The 19,870-nt window shown below is 37.5% G+C and overlaps 1 protein-coding gene across 10 annotated transcripts in view; it reads left to right on the top strand.

The window, feature by feature from the left end:
- DCAF6 (DDB1 and CUL4 associated factor 6) overlaps nt 1–19,870 on the top strand; it is a 183,810-nt gene that overhangs the window by 820 nt on the left and 163,120 nt on the right. The gene's annotated exons all lie outside the window — the stretch shown is intronic.

Raw genomic sequence — 19,870 nt, 5'->3', positions numbered from 1 at the left:
ACAGACTGGGGGTAAACTGTTCTGCGGCTCCGAGCCAACCTAAAAGTGATAGCTGAGCTGTCCCCACCCCCGCGCGCGTTCCCAGTTGGACTCTGCTGTTCAGTCGTTTAGATTGCTTTAAGGAGGTGTAGGGTTTCGCGTTCCCATTCCCACACTGGTGAAACACTTGGCATTTACTGTTTCTTAGTTAAGCTTTCTAAAAACAACCTTTGATACTTGAGGGAACGGTAGTCCAGTTTTTTTTTTTTTTTTCGTTTTGTATAAGTGGATTTGTGAGGATTCTGGGTCACGCCTGAGCTAAAAGTGGATGGATTTAGTAAGAGTCTTTTTTCTTCTTTCCTCTGCAGTCTTATCATTACTCTTTATTTCTTTTTTATTTTTAATTTGAAGGCAAGACAACATCATTAAAATTTTTTTCTTACCAATTTTGTCACTTTTATCTTAGGTATTTGTTGATGTCATTTAAATGTTTTAAATGTCATTTAAATGATTTTAAGTCAAATGGTTTTGACTTAAAATCAATGAAAGAAATTGAAATCTCATTACACCTGATAGTTCTGGTTTGTGATTATTTGAGAGAAGTTAACAGGTATTTTTTTCTTTCCTCCTGCTTTTTAGTGTCTCAAGTGACATGAGTACATTCTCCTTGTAAAAATGAAGCACAAATTCTTATGATTCCTCCCATTTGTTTCACACACACACCCTTAGAGAGGTAACATGTTCTGTTCCCTGAATATTCTTCTAGACCTTTTCCTTTGAATTCTCACAAGCACATGTGTACGTATAGAAATGCTGTAGGAGTGTGTATGTGTGTGACCTACATGTATGATGTCATATTGTAAATATTGTTTTGCACCTTGCTTTTATGTTACATCTTGGAGATCTTTGCATGGTCGTAGAAGTAAATCTATCTGTACGGTCTTTTAAACTGTTGCATAGTATTTAACAGTATGAAGTTGTCAAGGTTGACTCAGCCCTCTGTACGTTTGCCGTTATTAACAGTGAACATCCTTGTATCAGTACGTGGTTTTTGTGCATTTGTTCTAGGATAAGTACCTGGAGTGGTGATTAATCTTTTTAAAATTTAATATGAATAGAGAGTGCTTGTTTAAACCATTAATGTAAAAGATGTGCAGTATTTCTTTTAATATTTACTTGCTGAGAAATAACTTAATTTTAGCTTAATTAAAAGAATACATGTTCTACATGAATGAATTTATATGCGGTCCTTTATTTCAATTAGTTGGAGCATTTGAATGAGTAGTAATTATATTTAGTTTTATTATTAATGTTTTCTGCTGGCTCAGTTCAATTTTATCTATGATAGAGTCAATTAAAATATAGTAAGATCATAAATTTTCTTTTTCCCTTCCTCTTCTAGCTCCATAATGGAAGTGAAGTTTGTCTTGGGTGGAGGGGAATTGAGGAATGTGACTTCACTGCCTTTAGTAGAAAGTCTGAACTACAGATTTTCAAACATGTATATGCATACAATGAATTCCATATCTTACATAATTTTTAAATGTGCTAGTAATATATACTTTATAATTATCGTATTCTTGAAACAGCTTCCTTTAAAAGTGGGTTCTTTTAAGTATTCAGAAAAAGTTTGAAAAGTAATTTCTTGGCCTTAGGAGACTTTCTTTATACTTTTGGTTTATCTGGCTCATCCACACTCTAGTGCTAATCTTGGCTTAGCATTCAGGAAACAGCAAAGTCGACATTAGCACTGTCTGAGTTAATGAGATTTTCTAAAAATAATTTTTAAAAAATTATTTATTTGGCGCACAGGGCCTTAGTTGTGGCATGTGGGATCTTCTGTCTTGGTTGCAGTATGACGAATCCTTAGCTGTGGCCGGCAAGCTCTTAGTTGCTGCACGTGGGATCTAGTTCTCTGACTGGTCAGTGATTGTACCTGGTCCACCTGCATTGGGAGCTGGAGTCTTAGCCACTGGACCACCAGGAAAGTCCCCCAGAAATAATATTTTGAAGTACTCATAAAATCTTTTTAAAAAGCCCCCTTTTAAAAAGGGTTTTAAAAAGTAAGTGGATTCTTTTCTTTTTGGAGATTTCAGTATTTAAACATTTTGATTGTTTATAATATCATAGGTTAAATATTTCTCTGATTATCCATTATATGTATTTCTAATAATGGATTACTTCTAAATAACAGTAAAATGGGATAGAAGCTACTGACATTTTTTTTGGTAACATATGCATTTCAAATTAATCATAGCATGTATCTTTTGAATAGTAGTATTGAAACATTACAGGTGATTTTATTTAAATTTGGTTAATTATCTCTTTTCCTCCTATCAAAGAAAATTATTTCAATAGAAATTTATGTTTCAAAATTTGGGAAGCTGGAACACACCATGTGTGTTCACATGGTCAGGTTCTAAGTCTGGTGGGGGCCTGCTTCCTGGTTCATAACCATCTTTTCACTGTAACCTCACAAGGCAGAAGAGGTGAGCTAATTCTCTGGGGTCTTTTTTTATAAGGGCCCTAATCCAAGTCTTGGAGAAGGAAATGGCAACCCACTCCAGAATTCTTGCCTGGAAAATCCCATGGACAGATTAGCCTGTTGGGTTACAGTCCATGGGGTTGCAAAGAGTCTGACACGACTAAGCATGCACACACCCAAGCCTAATCACCTCCCCAAAATTCCTGTCTCCTAATACTAATACCCGGAGAAGGCAATGGCACCCACTCCAGTACTCTTGCCTGGAAAATCCCATGGACGGAGGGGCCTGGTGGGCTGCAGTCCATGGGGTCGCTAGGAGTCGGACACGACTGAGCAACTTCACTTTATTTTTCCACTTTCATGCATTGGAGAAGGAAATGGCAACGCACTCCAGTGTTCTTGCCTGGAGAATCCCAGGGATGGGGGAGCCTGGTGGGCTGCCGTCTACAGGGTCGCACAGAGTTGGACACGACTGAAGCGACTTAGCGGCAGCAGCAGCAGCAATACTAATTAATACCTTGGGGGTTAGAATTTCAGCAGAGAAATTTGTCCCGAGGAGGGGGTTGGGGGAATAGGAACCACTAAGCCAGTGACAACTTTATAGTGAAGATTGAAATATCTTTTGTAAGGGGATTAGAATGTCTCTGTCCTTTGAATATCATTAGAGTCAGTATGTACTGAAATGGTTAATTTTGCATTTAGATTAGTCTTGTAGTGTATCTTGAGTACATCTATATTCAGACTTACAAAGTTCTTGATAAAGTGTTGCGAAGTTACAATATATTTTATAAGGGTCAGAAAATTTTGAGTTTTGCTCCTTTGTTAGCTACTGGGAAAAGTAAGTGAAATATTTGTATTTTGTTTCCTTAGTCTTAAAAATAAGTCACAATGAAAGCTGAAAACTGATTTTAATAGTGAATGACAGATATGACAAATATATGTTACAGAATATACTGATAATTCCTGAAGATTAGGCCACCAAAGGCATATTATTAATCATAGCAATGGCAGACCATTGAATAGCTCTGTTGTAGATTTCATTCCTACCTGGTATAGAATTAAAGTGTTTAAAAGGGATAGGAACTTCTGATAGCATGGAATTTATATTACAGGTATGTTTTATGTCTGTTTTTCAAATGTTTTGACCATTATCCACAGTAATAATACATTTACATGGCAATTTGTGATACACATATAACTAAAAAGATTTCCCAAATGACATTTAGCCTTACCAGGTATGGTGCCAGAGCAGGAAATGGCAACCCACTCCAGTGTTCTTGCCTGGAGAGTACTGTGGACGGAGGAGCCTGGTGGGCTGCTGTCCATGGGGTCGCATAGTGTCGGATACGACTGAAGCGACTTAGTATGCATGCATGCATTGGAGAAGGAAATGGCAACCCACTCCAGTATTCTTGCCTGGAGAATCCCAGGGATGGAGGAGTCTGGTGGGCTGCCGTCTATGGGGTTGTACAGATTCGGACACGACTGAAGTGACTTAGTAGCTGCAGCAGCAGCAGCAGGTATGGTGCATTCTGCTTTCATATCATGTTGTTAAAAAATGTTGGTGTTTACCCAGTAGAATATCCACTAATGAGTATTGGCTTGAGGTTTGCAAAACTACTAGATGGTGTGTGTATTTTATAATTGTAACTGAATGTTAGGGTGACTGATTTAGGGTGGCAGATTAAAAAAAATTTTTTTTTGAATACTGCTTATAACTAGTGATCAGATCTGATGATAACTAGTGAAGATATAGATAATAAAACTTTAAATTTATACTTTGGCAAAGAATAAGTAGGATAGGACACTTAAATCCTTGGCTTCCCCCCCCTCCTTTTTTTTTCCCCCTATGTCCTGAGGCCTGTGGGGTCTTAGTTCCCCAACCAGGGATTGAACCCAGAGCCTTAGCAGTCAAAGCCCAGAGTTTTAACCACTGGACTGCCAGAGAATTCCTAAATCCTTGTTTCTTGAGTAATACTTAACCGTGGGATTTCTGAGTTGTGTGGTAAGTGTGTTTAACTCTGTAATAAACTTTTTCAGAATAATCATACCATATGGTGTTCACATCAGTAATGTTTGAGAGTTCTAGTTGTTCCTTCTCATCAACACTTGGCATTATGTCTTCTTAATTTTAGCTTTTTAAATAGATATGTAGGTATACTGATACCATTATTGTTTTAATTTGCATTTTATTTAATCCTCATGATTAATGATTTTGAGTATATTTTCATGGCTTATTTGCCATCCATATACTTTGGTTAAATATTCAGATTTACCTTCTTAATATTGTAATACTTTATATAGCCTTTGATACAAATCCTTAACCAGATAATGTATTTTGCAGATATTTTCTCCCTGTTGTGTCTTGTTTTTTTCTTGACAGCATCTTTTATAGTTCATGCTTTTTTGTGTACCTAAGTAAAGATTAATCTTTATCTTTAATCTTTACCTAATCCAAGGTGACAGAGATATGCTATGCTTTTTTTCTAGAGGTTTTCTATTTTTGACTCTTACATTGTGGTGGCTTCTCTTGTTACTGAGCACAGGCTCTTGGCATGTGAGCTCAGTAGTTTTGGCTCCCTGGCTCTAGAGCACAAGCTCAATAATGGTGGAGCACAGGCTTAGCTGCTTCATGGCATGTGGGATCTTCCTGGATCAGCAACTGAACCCATGTCTCCTGCATTGGCATGTGGATTCTTTACCACTGAGCCATGAGCTGGGATTTTATGTAGATGATTATGTCATTGTGTATTGAGATTTCTTCCTGGGAATTCCCTGGCAGTACAGTGGTTAGAACTCCATGCTCTCACTGCTGAGGGTTTGGGTTCAATCCAAGGTTAGGGAACTGAGCTCCCACAAGCCTTGTGGTGTGGCCAAAAAAAAAAAAAGATTTCCTCTTTTTCACCTCTGTTTTTTTTTTTCTTCCTTTTATAGTTGTACTTAGGACTCCAGTAGAATCTTGAAGTAGTAAGAGTGGAGATCATTGCTTTATTCCTTGTCCTAGCAAGAATTCAGTCTTTAACTGTTAAATATGTTGTTGACTGTAGGTTTTTGTAGGTATCCATTGAAGAAATCCCTTTCTGCTCTTAAATTGCTGAGAGTGTTTATCATGACTAGCTGTTGAATTTTGTCAAGATTTATTCTATTGAGTTGATTATATGATTTCTTTTTCATAGATTATATTAATACATTAACAGTGATTGGTTTTTGAGTGTTGAAGCAACATTCAATTTGTGGGCTATGGCTATACATCTTTATGTATTGCTGGTTTCACTTTTGGTAAAAATTGGCTGTTTTTGTTCATTAAGGCTATTAGCCTACAGTTTTCTTGTTGTATTTTTGCCTGCTTTGGGTGTCCGGATAATGGTGGCCTCATAATGAGTTGGTTGTGCTCTTTTTTTCTGAAGAGTTTGTGTAGACTTGAAATTACTTTTTCCTTAAATGTTTGATAGATTTCATCATTGAAGCCATCTGAGCTTGGAGTTTTCTTTGTGGGAAGGTTTTGTTTTGTTTGGTACTTCTAATTTTGAGATAACTGTAGATGCATATGCAGTTGTTAGAAGTAATACAAAGAGATCCCATATACCCTTCAATCAATTCCCCAATGGTAATATCTTGTATGGGAGGCCTGGTGTGCTGCGATTCATGGGGTCGCAAAGAGTCGGACATGACTGAGCGACTGAACTGAACTGAACTGAATATCTTGTACAACTATTGATATATTAATGTATCACAATCTTGAAATTGATATAGATTGAGAAATCTTATTCCCATTTCCCCAGTTTTATGTGTGCATTTGTGTATTTTGTACCATGCAATTTTAACATTGGTTTTAATTAATTTTAATAAATTGTCAATTAATATTAATAGATTAAAGTGGTTACCAGCATGTATAAGACATGGAACAGTTCTATCATAATAATTCTTTGTGATACCATTTTTAATCACAGCTACATCCTTTTCTCCTGACTGCTAACCCCTGGTAACTACTAATCTCTATTTCTATAGTTTTGTCATTTCAAGAATGTTATATAAATAACATGTTGTTATGTAATATTATAAACTGGGGACTTCCCCGGTGGCTCAGTGGTAAAGAATCTGTCAATATAGGAGACATAGGTTCAGTCCCTGGGTTTGGGAAGATCCTGTGGAGAAGGAAATGGTGACCCACTGCAGTATTCTTACCTGGGAAAGCTCATGGACAGAGGAGCCTGTAGGGCCACAGTTCATGGGGTTGCCTAGAAGCAGACCTGACTTGGGGACTAAACAGTAACAAATGTTGTAAATAACAGCATGTAAACTTTTGAGATTGAGTTTTCACTCTGCACGTAATTCCATCAAGATCCATCCAGGTTGTGTGTGTTAATAGTTTATTTCTTTCTATTGTTGATTATTATTTTGTGATATGGGTATATGACTATCTAATCATTCATTTGTTGACTGATGTTTGTGTATGTTTCCAGGTTTTGACTATTAGAGAACTGTTAAGAATATCCATATATGAGTTTCTATATGAATATAAATTTTCATTTCTGGGATAAATGTCCAAGAATTGTAGTTATTGCACTATATGATAAGCACATTGTTTACTTTTGTAAGAAACTGCCATATTTTTTTCCAGTGTGGCTGAACCATTTTATGTTCCTATCACCCACATATGAGTAATCTATTTTCTCTGCATCATCACCAGCATTTGGTGTTGCTGTTGTTTTTTATTTAGTAATTCTCATAAGTATGTAGTAATAAATGGTGGTTTAAAGTCATAATTTCCCTAAAGGCTGAGTTGAACATCTCTTCATATGCTTTTCCTTTTTTACGATCTTTATATTTTTTTCTACTTTTTAAAAATTGAAGTTTTAGGGCAAATGTAATTGTTGTTTCCGTCCAAAGTCTCAGCACATCTTTATTAATCAAAATAGGAACCATTACAATCAACACATTTTTGCTGATGAGAAATAAGTTTGTTTAATCCTGTAGCATAAAAATCTGATTCTTGGAAAGCATTTTCTGCATCCAGTTGGTTGTGGAAGCATTTTCCCTGCAGAAAGTTGGGATGCTTGAAGAAGTGCTAATTGGTTGGCAAGAGGGCAGGTGAAAATGGCATATGAGGCAAAACTTGGAAGCCCAGTTCATTAACTTTTAAAGCATTGGTTGTGCGAGGTTTGGTTGGATGTTGGAGTAGAGAAGAATTGGGTCCTTTCTGTTAACCAATGTTGGCTGTAGGCGGTGCAGTTTTTGGTTGTTCTCATCTATCTGCCGCTGAGTATCCTTCTCAGATGTAATGGTTTCGTCAGGATTCAGAAATCTGTAGTTGATCAGACTGGCAGCAGACCACCAAACAGTGACCCTGGCCTTTTTTGGGTACAAGTTTGGGTTTTGGAAGTGCTTTGGAGCTTTTTGGTCCAACCACTGAGCTGCAATCCAACCATCTCTGGTTGTCGGATAAAATCCACTTTTTACCTCATGTCACAGTCTGATCGAGAAATGGTTCATTGTTGTATAGAATAAGAGAAGATGGCACTTCAAAATGATGAACTTTGGATTTGTGGTCAGCTCGTGAGGCACCCACTTGTGGAGTTTTTTCACCTTTCCAATTTGCTTCAAATGGAAATGGTTCACCGCTTAGAAGGATTGGCATTGAGTTCTTCAGCCATTTCTTGTGAAGTTGTAAGAGGATCAGCTCTGATAATCCACTCAGTTGGTGTTGTCAGCTTCCAGTGGCCAACCACTGTGCTGCTCATACTCAAGGCTCTCATCTCCTTTGCAAGCTTTCTTGAACCACCACTGCACTGCAGTGCACGTATATTTTTGTTAGCAGTTCCTGGGCAAAGTGCACTGTTGACGTTGTGAGTTGTTTCCACTGCTTTATGACCCATTTTGAACTTGAGTAAAAAAAAAAATCACTCAAATTTGCTTTTTGTCTAATGTCATTTGTCTATAGTCTAAAATAAATATAAAATAAACAGCAAGTAATGCCATTAGCAAAACAACATAAAGCGAGAAATATGCATTAAGTAATGTGTAACATAATCACATTTATTTAAGAATGTATTTCGATATCAAACAGCAAACTTCCATGATTCAAACCTCGATTATTTTTGCACCAACGTAATATTTTAAATTGAAGTATGATAAAACAAGGCCCACTGGAGAGGGGAATGGCAGAACACTTCAGTATTCTTGCTTTAAGAACCCCATGAACAGTATGAAAAGGCAAAAAGGTATGACACTGGAAGATGAGACCCCCAGGTTTGTAAAGGTGTTAGTCGCTCAGTCATGTCTGACTTTTTGCAATCCTGTGGACTATAGCCTGCCAGGCTCCTCTGTCCATGAGATTCTCCAGGCAAGAATGGTGGAGTAAGTTGCCATTCCCTTCTCCAGGGGTCTTCCGGATCTGCGGATTGGACCCAGGTCTCCCGCATTGTAGGCAGGTTGTTTACTGGCTAAGCCAAGAGGGAAGCCCTGGTAGGTGTCTAGTATATTACTGAGGCTGGGCCAAAATGGAAATGTCGCTCAGTTGTGGATGTGTCTGGTGGTGAAAGTAGTCTGATGCTGTAAAGAACAATATTGCATAGAACCTGGAATGTTGGGTCCATGAATCAAGATAACTTGGATGTGGTCATACAGGAGATGGGAAGAGTACACATTTTAGGAATCAGTGACTAAAATGGGTAGGAATGGGTGAATTTAATTCAGATGACCATTGTATCTACTGTTGTGGGCAAGAATCTCTTAGAAGAAATGAAGTAGCCATAGTCAGCAAGAGTCTGAAATGCAGTACTTGGGTGCAATCTCAAAAACTACAGAATGATCTCTGTTTGTTTCCAAGACAAAGCATTCAACATCACAGTAATCCAAGTCTGTGCCCCAACCACTAATGCTGAAGAAGCTCAAGTTGAATGATTCTATAAAGACCTACAATACCTTCTAGAACTAACACCAGAAAAGATGTCTTTTTCATCATAGGGGACTGGAATGGAAAAGTAGGAAGTCAAGAGGTACCTCGAGTAACAGGCAAGTTTGGCCTTGGAATACAAAATGAAGCAGGGCAAAGTCTTAACAGTTTTGCCAAGAGAACACTCTGGTCATAGCAAACAGCCTCTTGCAACAACACAATAAGTGACTCTACACATGGACATCACCAGATAGTCAGTACCAAGATCAGATTGATTATATTCTATGCAGTCAAAGATGAAGAAGCTCTGTACAGTCAGCAAAAACAAGATCGGGAGCTGACTGTGGCTCAGATCTTGAGCTCCTTATTGCAAAATTCAGGCTTAAATTGAAGAAAGTAGGAAAAACCACTAGGCCTTTTTTGATATGACCTAGATCAAATCCATTACAGTTATACAGTGGAAGTGACAAGTAGATTCAAGGGATTAGATCTGGTAGACAGTACCTAAAGAACTAAAGATGGAGGTTCGTAACAATGGAGGTGGTGACCAAAACCATCCCCAAGAGAAAGGAATACAAAAAGGCAAAATGGTTGTCTGAGGAGGTCTTAAAAGAAACTGAGAAAGGAAGTGAAGCAAAAGGCAAAGATACATATAACTGAATGCAGAGTTCCAGAGAATAATGAGGAGATATAAGAAAGCCTTAAGTAACAATGCAAAGAATTAGAGGAAAAAATAGAATGGGAAAGACTAGAGATCTCTTCAAGAAAATTGGAGATAACAAGGGAACATTTCATGCCAAGATGGGCACAATAAAGAACAGAATCAGCAAGGACCTAAGAGAAGCAGAAGAGATTAAGAAGAGGTGGCAAGAATACACAGAAGAACTATACAAAAAAAAGTCTTAATGACCAGGATAACCACAATGGTGTGGTCACTCACCTAGAGCCAGACATCCTGGAGCATGAAGTCAAGTGGGCCTTAGGAAGCATCACTACGAACAAAGCTAGTGGAGGTGCTGGAATTTCAGCTGAGCTATTTCAAATCCTAAAAGATGATGCACTCAATATGTCAGCAAGTTTGGAAAACTCAGCAGTGGCCAAAGGACTAGAAAAGGTCAGTTTTCATTCCAGTCCAAAAGAATGGCAGTGCTAAAGAATGTTCAAAATATTGTACTAGCTCTCATTTTACATGCTAGCGAGCTAGGCTTCAGCAATATGTGAACTGAGAACTTCCATATGTACAAGCTGGGATTCAAAGAGGCAGAGGATCCAAATTGCCAGCATTTGTTGGATCATAGAGAAAGCAAGAGAATTCCAGAAAAACATCTATTTCTGCTTTATTGCTATGAAGTGACTGTTTGAATCACAACAAACTGGAAAATTCTTAGAGATGGAAATACCAGATCACCTTACTTGTCTTCTGAGAAACCTGTATACAGGTCAAGAAGCAACAGTTAGAACCAGACATGGAACAACAAACTGGTTCCAGATTGGGAAGAGTTCATCAAGGCTGTGTATTGTCACCTTGCTTGTTTAACTTATATGCAGAGTACATCATGTGGAATGTTGGGCTGGATGAATCACAAGCTGAAATCAAGATTGCTGGGAGAAATATCAGTAACCTCAGATATACGGACGATAGCACTCTAATGGCAGAAAGCAAGGAGGAACTAAAGAGCTTCTTGATGAAAGTGAAAGAGGAGAGTGAAAAAGCTGGCTTAAAACTCAACGTTCAAAAAACTTAAGATCATGGCATCCAGTCCCATCACTTCATGGCAAATAGATGGGTGAAAAATGGAAACAGTGACAGACTTGGCTTCCAAAAGTCACTGTGGACAGTGACTGCAGCCATGAAATTAAAAGACACTCCTTGGAAGAAAAGCTAAGATATACCTAGACAGCGTATTCAAAAGCAGAGACATCACTTTGTTGACACAGGTCTGTATAGTCAAAGCTGTGGTTTTTCTGATAGTCATGTATGGATTGGAGCTGTGGCACTGGAGAAGACTCTTGAGAGTCCCTTGGACAGCAGGGAGATCAAACCAGTCAATCCTAAAAGAAATAAACTCTGAATATTCATTGGTGGGACTGATGCTGAAGCTGAAGGTCAAATACTTTGGCCACAGGATGCAAAGAGCCAACTTATTGGAAAAGATCTTGATGCTGGGGAAGATGAGGGCAAAAGGAGAAGGGGGAGGCAGAGGATGTTATTGTTGCATAGCATCACTGACTCATTGGATATGAATTTGAGCAAACATCAGGGGATAGTGGAGGACAGAGGAGCCTGGCATGTTGCAGTCTATGGGGTTGCAGAGGGTTGGACAGAACTTAGCTACTAAACAAAAAGTAGTCCACATCAAAATATGTGTTGATGGTCAGTTAGGTTGCTTCCACATCTTGACTAGTATAAATAATGCAGCAAAGAAAATGGGAGAATATATTGTTTTAGTTACTGCTTTTGTTTTCTCCTGGAAGATAACCCAGAAGTGAAATCGCTGGATAGCAAGGTAGTCCTCTTTTTAGTTTTTTGAGAAACCTGCACGTCATTTTCCATAGTGACTGTGCCAGTTTGCATTCCCACCAACAGTGTGGCTTCCTCTCTTTCACATCCTCTCACACACTTATTTGTTATCTTTTTAATAATAGCTATTCTGACAGGTGTGAGATGATACCTCATTGTGATTTTGACTTGCATTTCTCTGAGGTTTATTGATGTTGAGCATCTTTTCATGTGTGAGTTGGCCATCTATATGTCTTCCTTGGGAAAAGGGTCTATTAAAAGAAAAAAAGAAAAGGTGTATTTAGGTCTTCTCATTTTGTAATTGGGTTTTATCTTGATATTATGTTGTATGAGTTGTTGGTATATTTTGGATATTAACCCTTTATAAAATATATTGTTTGAAAAAATCTTCTCACATTCAATTGATGGCCTCTTAGTCTTGTAGATAAATTTCTTTATTGTGCAGGAACTTTTTAGTTTGATGGAACCCTGTTTATTTTTGCTTTTGTTTTTCTTGCTGAGGAAGCATATAAGAAAATTACTAAGACTGATATTGAAGAGCATACTGCCTATGTTTTCTTCTAGAAGTTTTATGGTTTCAAGTCTGACATGTAAGTCTTTAATTCATTTTGAATTTTTACATATGATGTGAGAAAATTCGTTCAGTTTGATGCTTTTGCATGTAGCTGTCCAATTTTACTACTCCATTTTTTTTTCCTTTTAAAAAAGTTTTTAGTATTTTTTAATACCAAAGACATTTTGTTTGGGGGTGTAGCCAATGAACAGTGTTGTGATCGTTTCAGGTGAACAGTGAAGGGACTCAGCCACACAGAAACACGCATCCATTCTTCCCCTAAAGCCCCTCCATCCAGACAGCCCTTAACATCGAACAGACTTCCCCGTGCTATTCAGTAGGCTTTTGTTGGTTATCCATTTAAATATAGCAGTTTACCACACCATTTATTGAAGAGGGTTTTACCCTCCTTGTATATTCTAGCCTCCTTTGTCATAGATGGATTGACTCTACATATGTGTGCATTCATTTCCAGGTTTCCTGTTTTGTTCCATTGTCTGTATCTGTTTTTATGCCAGTACAATACTATTACTGCATTAGCTTGTAGTATAGTTTGAAATCAGAGTGTGATACTTTCAGCTTCTTAATAAAGGTTGTTTTGATTATTTGGAATGTTTTGTGTTTCTGTACAAATTTTGAAATTATTTCTTCTGTGAAAAATGCCATTTGTGTTTTGATAGTCATTGGATGAAATCTATAGCTTGCCTTGGGTAGTATGAACATTTTAATGATATTAATTCTTTCAGTTCATGAAATCAGTATAATTCCAATTGTGTCATCTTCAATTTCTTTTGTCAGTGTTGTATAGTTTTTTGAGTCTTTTACCTCCTTGGTTAGATATATTCCTAAGTGTTTTATTCTTTTTGATGCAGTTGTAAATGAGATTGTCTTCTTAATTTTTTTCTCTGATAGTTCATTGAGTATATAGGAACAATGGGTTTCTGTATATTAATTTTGAGTCCTGTTACTTTATTGAATTCATTTATTCTGACAGTTTTTTGATGGCATCTTTAAAACTTTTTTTGTATAGTATCATGTCATTAGCAAATGGTGATGGTTTTACTTCCTTCTTTTTAGTTTAGATTCCTTTTATTTTTCTTGTCTCATTGCTTTGTCTAGTATGTTCAGTCCTGTGTCAAATAAAAATATCAAGAGTGAGCATCCTTGTCTCATTCTTGATTTTAGGGGAAATGATTTTAGGTTTCCTCTATTGAGTATGATGTTAGCTGTGGACTTGTCAGTGCAATGGCCTTTTATTACATTGAGGTGTGTTCTCTTTATACCCATTTTTTTTTTAATAATAAGTGATTATTAAATTAAGTCACAGTCTTTTTCTGCATCTGTGGAGATGACCACATATGACATGGTTTTTATTCTTAAATTGGTTAATATGGTGTATCCCCCATCTCCACCAGGGCCTTACCCTCATTCCTATCCAGGGCTGGGAACAGGGGCTAAGGAAGACAGTAGAGTTTGATTGCTGGTATTGTCAACACTCAGAAGGCACTCAGTAAATGAATAAATGGTGCGGCACTCTCGCTATGGGCAAGCCTAGAGAGCCTTCTTCAGCCTGAGGTGGCATGAGCTGGTCAAGTTGGGACACATGGCTTGGCCTCTCACATTGATTGATTTGCAGATATTGAATCATGCTTGCATTCCTGGTATAAATGCAACTTGAATATGGTGTATGATCCTTATTATGTGTTGTTGAGTTTGATGTGCTAATATTTTGTTGAGGATTTTTAGCTTTTGTGCTTATCAGTCATATGGGCCTATAATTTCCTTTTTTATTTTTGTATTGTCTTTATTAGGTTTTGGTATGAAGGTGCCACTGGCTTCATAGAATGAGTTCAGAAGTTCTTCCTCTTTAGTTTTTTTGAATAGTTTGAAAATGATTATTAGCTCTTTTTTAAATGGTGGAAATTACCTGTCCGATCCTCAGTTCAGTTCAGTCTCTCAGTCGTGTCCAACTCATTGCGACCCCAAGAGTTGCAGCACTCCAGGTCTCCCTGTCCATCACCAACTCCCGGAGTTTACCCAAATTCATGTCCATTGAGTCAGTGATGCCGTCTAACCATCTCGTCCTCTGTTGTCCCCTTCTCCTCCTGCCTTCAATCTTTCCCAACATCAGGGTCTTTTCAAATGAGTCAGCTCTTTGCATCAGGTGGCCAAAGTACTGGAGTTTCAGCTTCAACATCAGTCCTTCGAGTGAACACTCAGGACTGATTTCCTTTAGGATGGACTGGCTGGATTTCCTTGTAGTCCAAGGGACTCTCAAGAGTCTTCTCCAACACCACAGTTCAAAAACATCAATTCTTCTGTGCTCAGCTTTCTTTATAGTACAACTCTCACATCCATACATGACTACTGAAAAACTATAGCCTTGACTAGATGGACCTTTGTTGACAAAGTAATGTCTCCACTTTTTAATATGCTGTCGAGGTTGATCATAACTTTTCTCCCAAGGAGTAAGCATCTTTTAATTTCATGGCTGCAATCACCATCTGCAGTGATTTTGGAGCCCAGAAAAATGAAGTCAGCCACTGTTTTCCACAGTTGCCCAGTCTATTTGCCATTAAGTGATGGACTGGATGCTGTGATCTTAGTTTTCTGAATGTTGAGCTTTAAGCCAACTTTTTCACTCTCCTCTTTCACTTTAATCAAGAGGCTTTTTAGTTCGTCTTCACTTTCTGCCATAAGGATGGTGTCATCTGCATATCTTAGGTTATTGATATTGATATATGTATTAGAATGCAATATTTACTGTTCTCTTTCTGACTTCACTCTGTATAATAAGTTATAGGTTCATCCACCTCATCAGAACTGACTCAGATGCGTTTCTTTTTATGACTAATATTCCATTGTGTACATATACCACCACTTCTTTATCCATTCATCTGTCAGTGGACATCTAGGTTTCTTCCATGTGCTAGCTATTGTAAATATGGCTACAGTGAACAATGGGATACATGTGTCCTTTTCATTTTTGGTTTCCTCACGGTATATGCCTCCCAGTGGGATTGCTGGGTGATATACTGCTTTAATTCCTAGTTTTTTAAGGAGTCTCCATACTATCTTCCATAGTGGCTGTATCAGTTTACATTCCCACCAACAGTGCAAGAGCGTACTCTTCTCCACACCCTCTCCAGCATTTATTGTTTACACATTTTTTTGATGATGGCCATTCTGAGCAGTGTGAGGTGATATCTCATTGTAGTATCTCATTGTAATTTTATCTCATCAAAACTACATTTCTGTAATAATGAGTGATGTTGAGCATGCTTTCATGTGTTTGTTAGACATCTGCATGTCTTTGGAGAAATGCCTTTTTTCCTATTTTTTGATTGGGTTGGTTGGTTTTCTGGTATTGAGTTGTATGAGCTACTTCTATATTTTCGAAATTAATCCTTTGTCAGTTGTTTCATTTGCTATTATTTTCTCCCATTCTTGGGATTGTCTTTTCACCTTGCTTATAGATTCCTTTGCTGTGCAAAAGTTTTTAAGTTTGATCAGGTCCCTCTTGTTTACTTTTGTTTTTATTTCTGTTACTCTTGGAGGTGGGTCACAGAGGATTTTGCTTTGATTTATGTCATCGAGCGTTCTGGCTATATTTTCCTCTAAAAGTTTACAGTTTCTGGTCTTTATTTATGTCTTTAATCCATTTTGAGTTTATCTTTGTGTATGGTGTTAGGAAGTGTTCTAATTTCATTCTTTAACATGTAGCTGTCCAGTTTTCCCATTTATTAATGAGGCTGTCTTTGCCCCACTGTATGTTCTTGCCTCTTTTGTCAAAAATAAGGTACCCGTAGGGCATGGGCTTATTTTTGGGCTTTCTGTCTTGTTCTGTTGGTCTTATATTTCTGTTTTTGTGCCAGTACCATGCTGTCTTGATGACTGTAGCTTTGAAGTACAATCTGAAGTCAGGAAGGTTGATTCTTCCAGCTCCATTCTTCTTTCTCAAGACTGCATTGGCTATTAGGGGTCTTTTGTGTTTCCATATGAATTGTGAAATTATTTGTTCTAGTTATGTGAAAATGCCATTGGTAATTTGGTAGGGATCACATTGAACCTGGAGATTGCATTTAGTAGTATTGTCATTTTCACAATATTGATTCTTCCTACCCAGGAAAATGGAATGTCTCTCCATCTGATTATGTCATCTTTGATTTCTTTCATCAGTATCTTATAATTTTCTGTGTACAGCTCTTTTGTCTCTTTAGGTAAGTTTATTCCTTGATATTTAATTCTTTTTGTTGCAGTGGTGAATGGGATTGATTCCTTAATTTCTCTTTCTAATTTTTCATTGTTAGTGTATAGAAATGTGTGTATTGATTTTGTATCCTGCAACTTTGCAAAATTCACTGATTAGATCTAGTAATTTTCTGACTCTTATCTTTAGGGTTTTCTATGTACAGTATCATGTCATCTGCAAACAGTGAGAGCTTTACTTCTTTTCCGATCTGGATTCCTTTTATTTCTATTTCTTCTCTGATTGCTATAGCTGGGAATCCCAGAACTATGTTTAATAATACTGGTGAAAGTGGACACCCTTGTCTTGTTCCTGATTGTAGGGGGATTCCTTTCAGTTTTTCACCATTGAGAAAAATGTTTGCTGTAGACTTATCATATATGGGCTTTACTATGTTGAGGTAGGTTCCTTCTATGCCCATTTTTTTGAAGAGTTTTAATCATAAATGGGTACTGAGTTTTGTCAAAGGCTTTTTCTGCATCTATTGAAATTATCGTGTGATATTTATCTTTGAATTTAATATGGTGTGTTACATTGATTGAGTTGCATATATTGAAGAATCCTTGCATCCCTGGAATAAACCCAAGTTGATCGTGGTGTATGAGCTGTTTGATGTGTTGCTGAATTCTGTTTGCTAAAATTTTTTTGCATCTCTGTTCATCAGTGATATTGGCCCGTCGTTTTCTTTTTTTGTGTTGTCTTTGTCTGGTTTCGGTATCAGGGTGATGGTGGCCTCATAGAATGAGTTTGGAAGTGTTCCTTCCTCTGCAGGTTTTTGAAAGAGTTTTATAAGGATAGGCATTAGCTCTTCTCTGAATGTTTGATAGAATTCTCCTGTGAAGCCATCTGGTCCTGGGCTTTTGTTTTTGGGGAGATTTTTGATCACAGCTTCAATTTCAGTGCTTGTAATTGGGTTGTTCATAATTTCTATATCTTCCTGGTTCAGTCTTGGAAGATTGAACATTTTTAAGACTCTGTCCATTTCTTCCAGGTTATGCATTTTATTGCCATATACTTAGTCTCTTATAATCTTTTGTATTTCTGCATTGTCTGTTGTAACCTCTCCTTTTTCATTTCTAATTTTGTTGATTTGATTCTTCTCTTTTTTTCTTGATGAATCTGGCCTAAGGTTTGTCAGTTTTGTTTATCTTCTCAAAGAACCAGCTTTTAGTTTTATTAATCTTTACTGCTGTTTCTGTCATTTCTTTCCATTTGTTTCTGCTCAGATCTTTATGATTTCTTTTCTTCTAATTTTGCGTTTTTTTTTTTCCCCCCATTCTTTTTCCAGTTGTTTTAGGTGTAAAGTTAGGTTGTCTATTCCATGTTTTTCTTCTTTCTTGAGGTAGGGTTGTAGTGCTATAAGCTTCCCTCTTAGAACTGCTTTTGCTGCATCCCATAGGTTTTGAGTTATGTTTTCATTATCATTTGTTTCTTGAAATTTTTTGATTTCCCTTTTGATTTCTTCAGTAACCTGTTGGTTATTTAGAAATGTATTGCTTAATCTCCATATCTTTATGTTTCTTACAGCTTTTTTCTTGTAATTGATACCTAGTCTCATAGTGTTGTGGTCAGAGAAGATGCTTGATATGATTTCAGTTTTCTTATATTTACTGAGATTTGATTTGTGACCCAAGATGTGGTCTGTCCTGGAGAATGTTCCATGTGCACTTGAGAAGAAGGTGTATTCCTTTGCATTTGGATGGAATGGCCTCAAGATATCAGTGAGATCCATCCCATCTACTGTATCATTTGAGGCTTGGATTTCCTTATTAACTTTCTGTTTTGATACTGTGTCCATTGGTGCGAGTGGGATGTTAATGTCTCCTACTGTTATTGTGTTCCTGTCAGTTTCTCCTTTTATGTCTGTTAGTGTTTGTCTTATGTATCGTGGTGCTCCTATGTTGGGTGCATAGATATTTACAGTTGTTATGTCTTCCTCTTGGATTGATCCCTTGCTCATTATGTAGTATCCTTCCTTATCTCTTGTTATCTTCTTTATTTTAAGGTCTATAATGTCTGATATGAGGATTGCTACTCCAGCTTTCTGTTGCTTCCCATTTGCATGGAATATATTTTTGCATCCTCTCACTTTCAGTCTATATGTGTTTTTAGGTCTGAAGTGGGTTTCTCATAGACAGCATGTATATGGGTCTTGTTTTTGTATCCATTCAGCCAATCTGTGTCTTTTGGTTGGACCATTTAATCCATTTACATTTAAAGTAATTATTGATACATATGTTCCTATTGCCATGTTCTTAATTGTTTGGGCTTGATTTTGTAGGTCTTCTTCTTTCTCTTGTGTTTGTTGACTATATAAATCCCTTTAACGTTTGTTTTAAAGCTGCTTTGGTGGTGCTGAATTCTTGTAACTGTTGCTTGTCTGAAAAGCTTTTTGTTTCTAGATCAATTTTGAATGAGATCCTTGCCAGGTACAGTAATCTTGGTTGTAGATTTTTCCCTTTCAGTACTTTAAATATATCCTGCCATTCCCTCCTGGCCTGCAGAATTTGTGCTGAAAGATCAGCTGTTAAATGTATGAGGTTTCCCTTATGTGTTATTTGTTGCTTTTCCCTTGCTGCTTTTAATATTCTTTCTTTGTGTTTAGTCTTAGTTTGATTAGTATGTGTCTCGGCGTGTTTCTCCTTGGGTTTATCCTGTATGGCACTGTTTGTGCCTCTTGGACTTGATTGACTATTTTGTTTTCCATGTTGGGGAAATTTTCAACTATAATCTCTTAAAAAATTTTCTCATACCCTTTCTTTTTCTCTTTTTCTGCTGCTGCTGCTGCTAAGTTGCTTCAGTCGTATCCGACTCTGTGCGACCCCATAGATGGCAGCCCACCAGGCTCCGCCGTCCCTGGGATTCTCCAGGCAAGGACACTGGAGTGGGTTGCCATGTCCTTCTCCAATGCATGAAAGTGAAAAGTGAAAGTAAAGTCGCTCAGTCTCATCCGACTCGTCGGGACCCCATGGACTGCAGCCTACCAGGCTCCTCCATCCATGGGGTTTTCCAGGCGAGAGTACTGGAGTGGGGTGCCATCGCCTTCTCCCTCTTTTTCTGGGACCCCTATAATTCAAATGTTGGTGCATTTGATATTGTCCCAGAGGTCTCTGAGACTGTCCTTAGTACTTTTCATTCTTTTTACTTTATTCTGCTCTTCAGAAGTTATTTCCACCATTTTATGTTCC

This window comes from Bubalus kerabau, chromosome 6 (assembly GCF_029407905.1).
Source record: "Bubalus kerabau isolate K-KA32 ecotype Philippines breed swamp buffalo chromosome 6, PCC_UOA_SB_1v2, whole genome shotgun sequence".
Taxonomy (NCBI): Eukaryota; Metazoa; Chordata; class Mammalia; order Artiodactyla; family Bovidae; genus Bubalus; species Bubalus kerabau.
The sequence above is the reverse complement of the archived record's forward strand: the minus strand, read 5'-3'. Positions and strand labels throughout refer to the sequence as shown.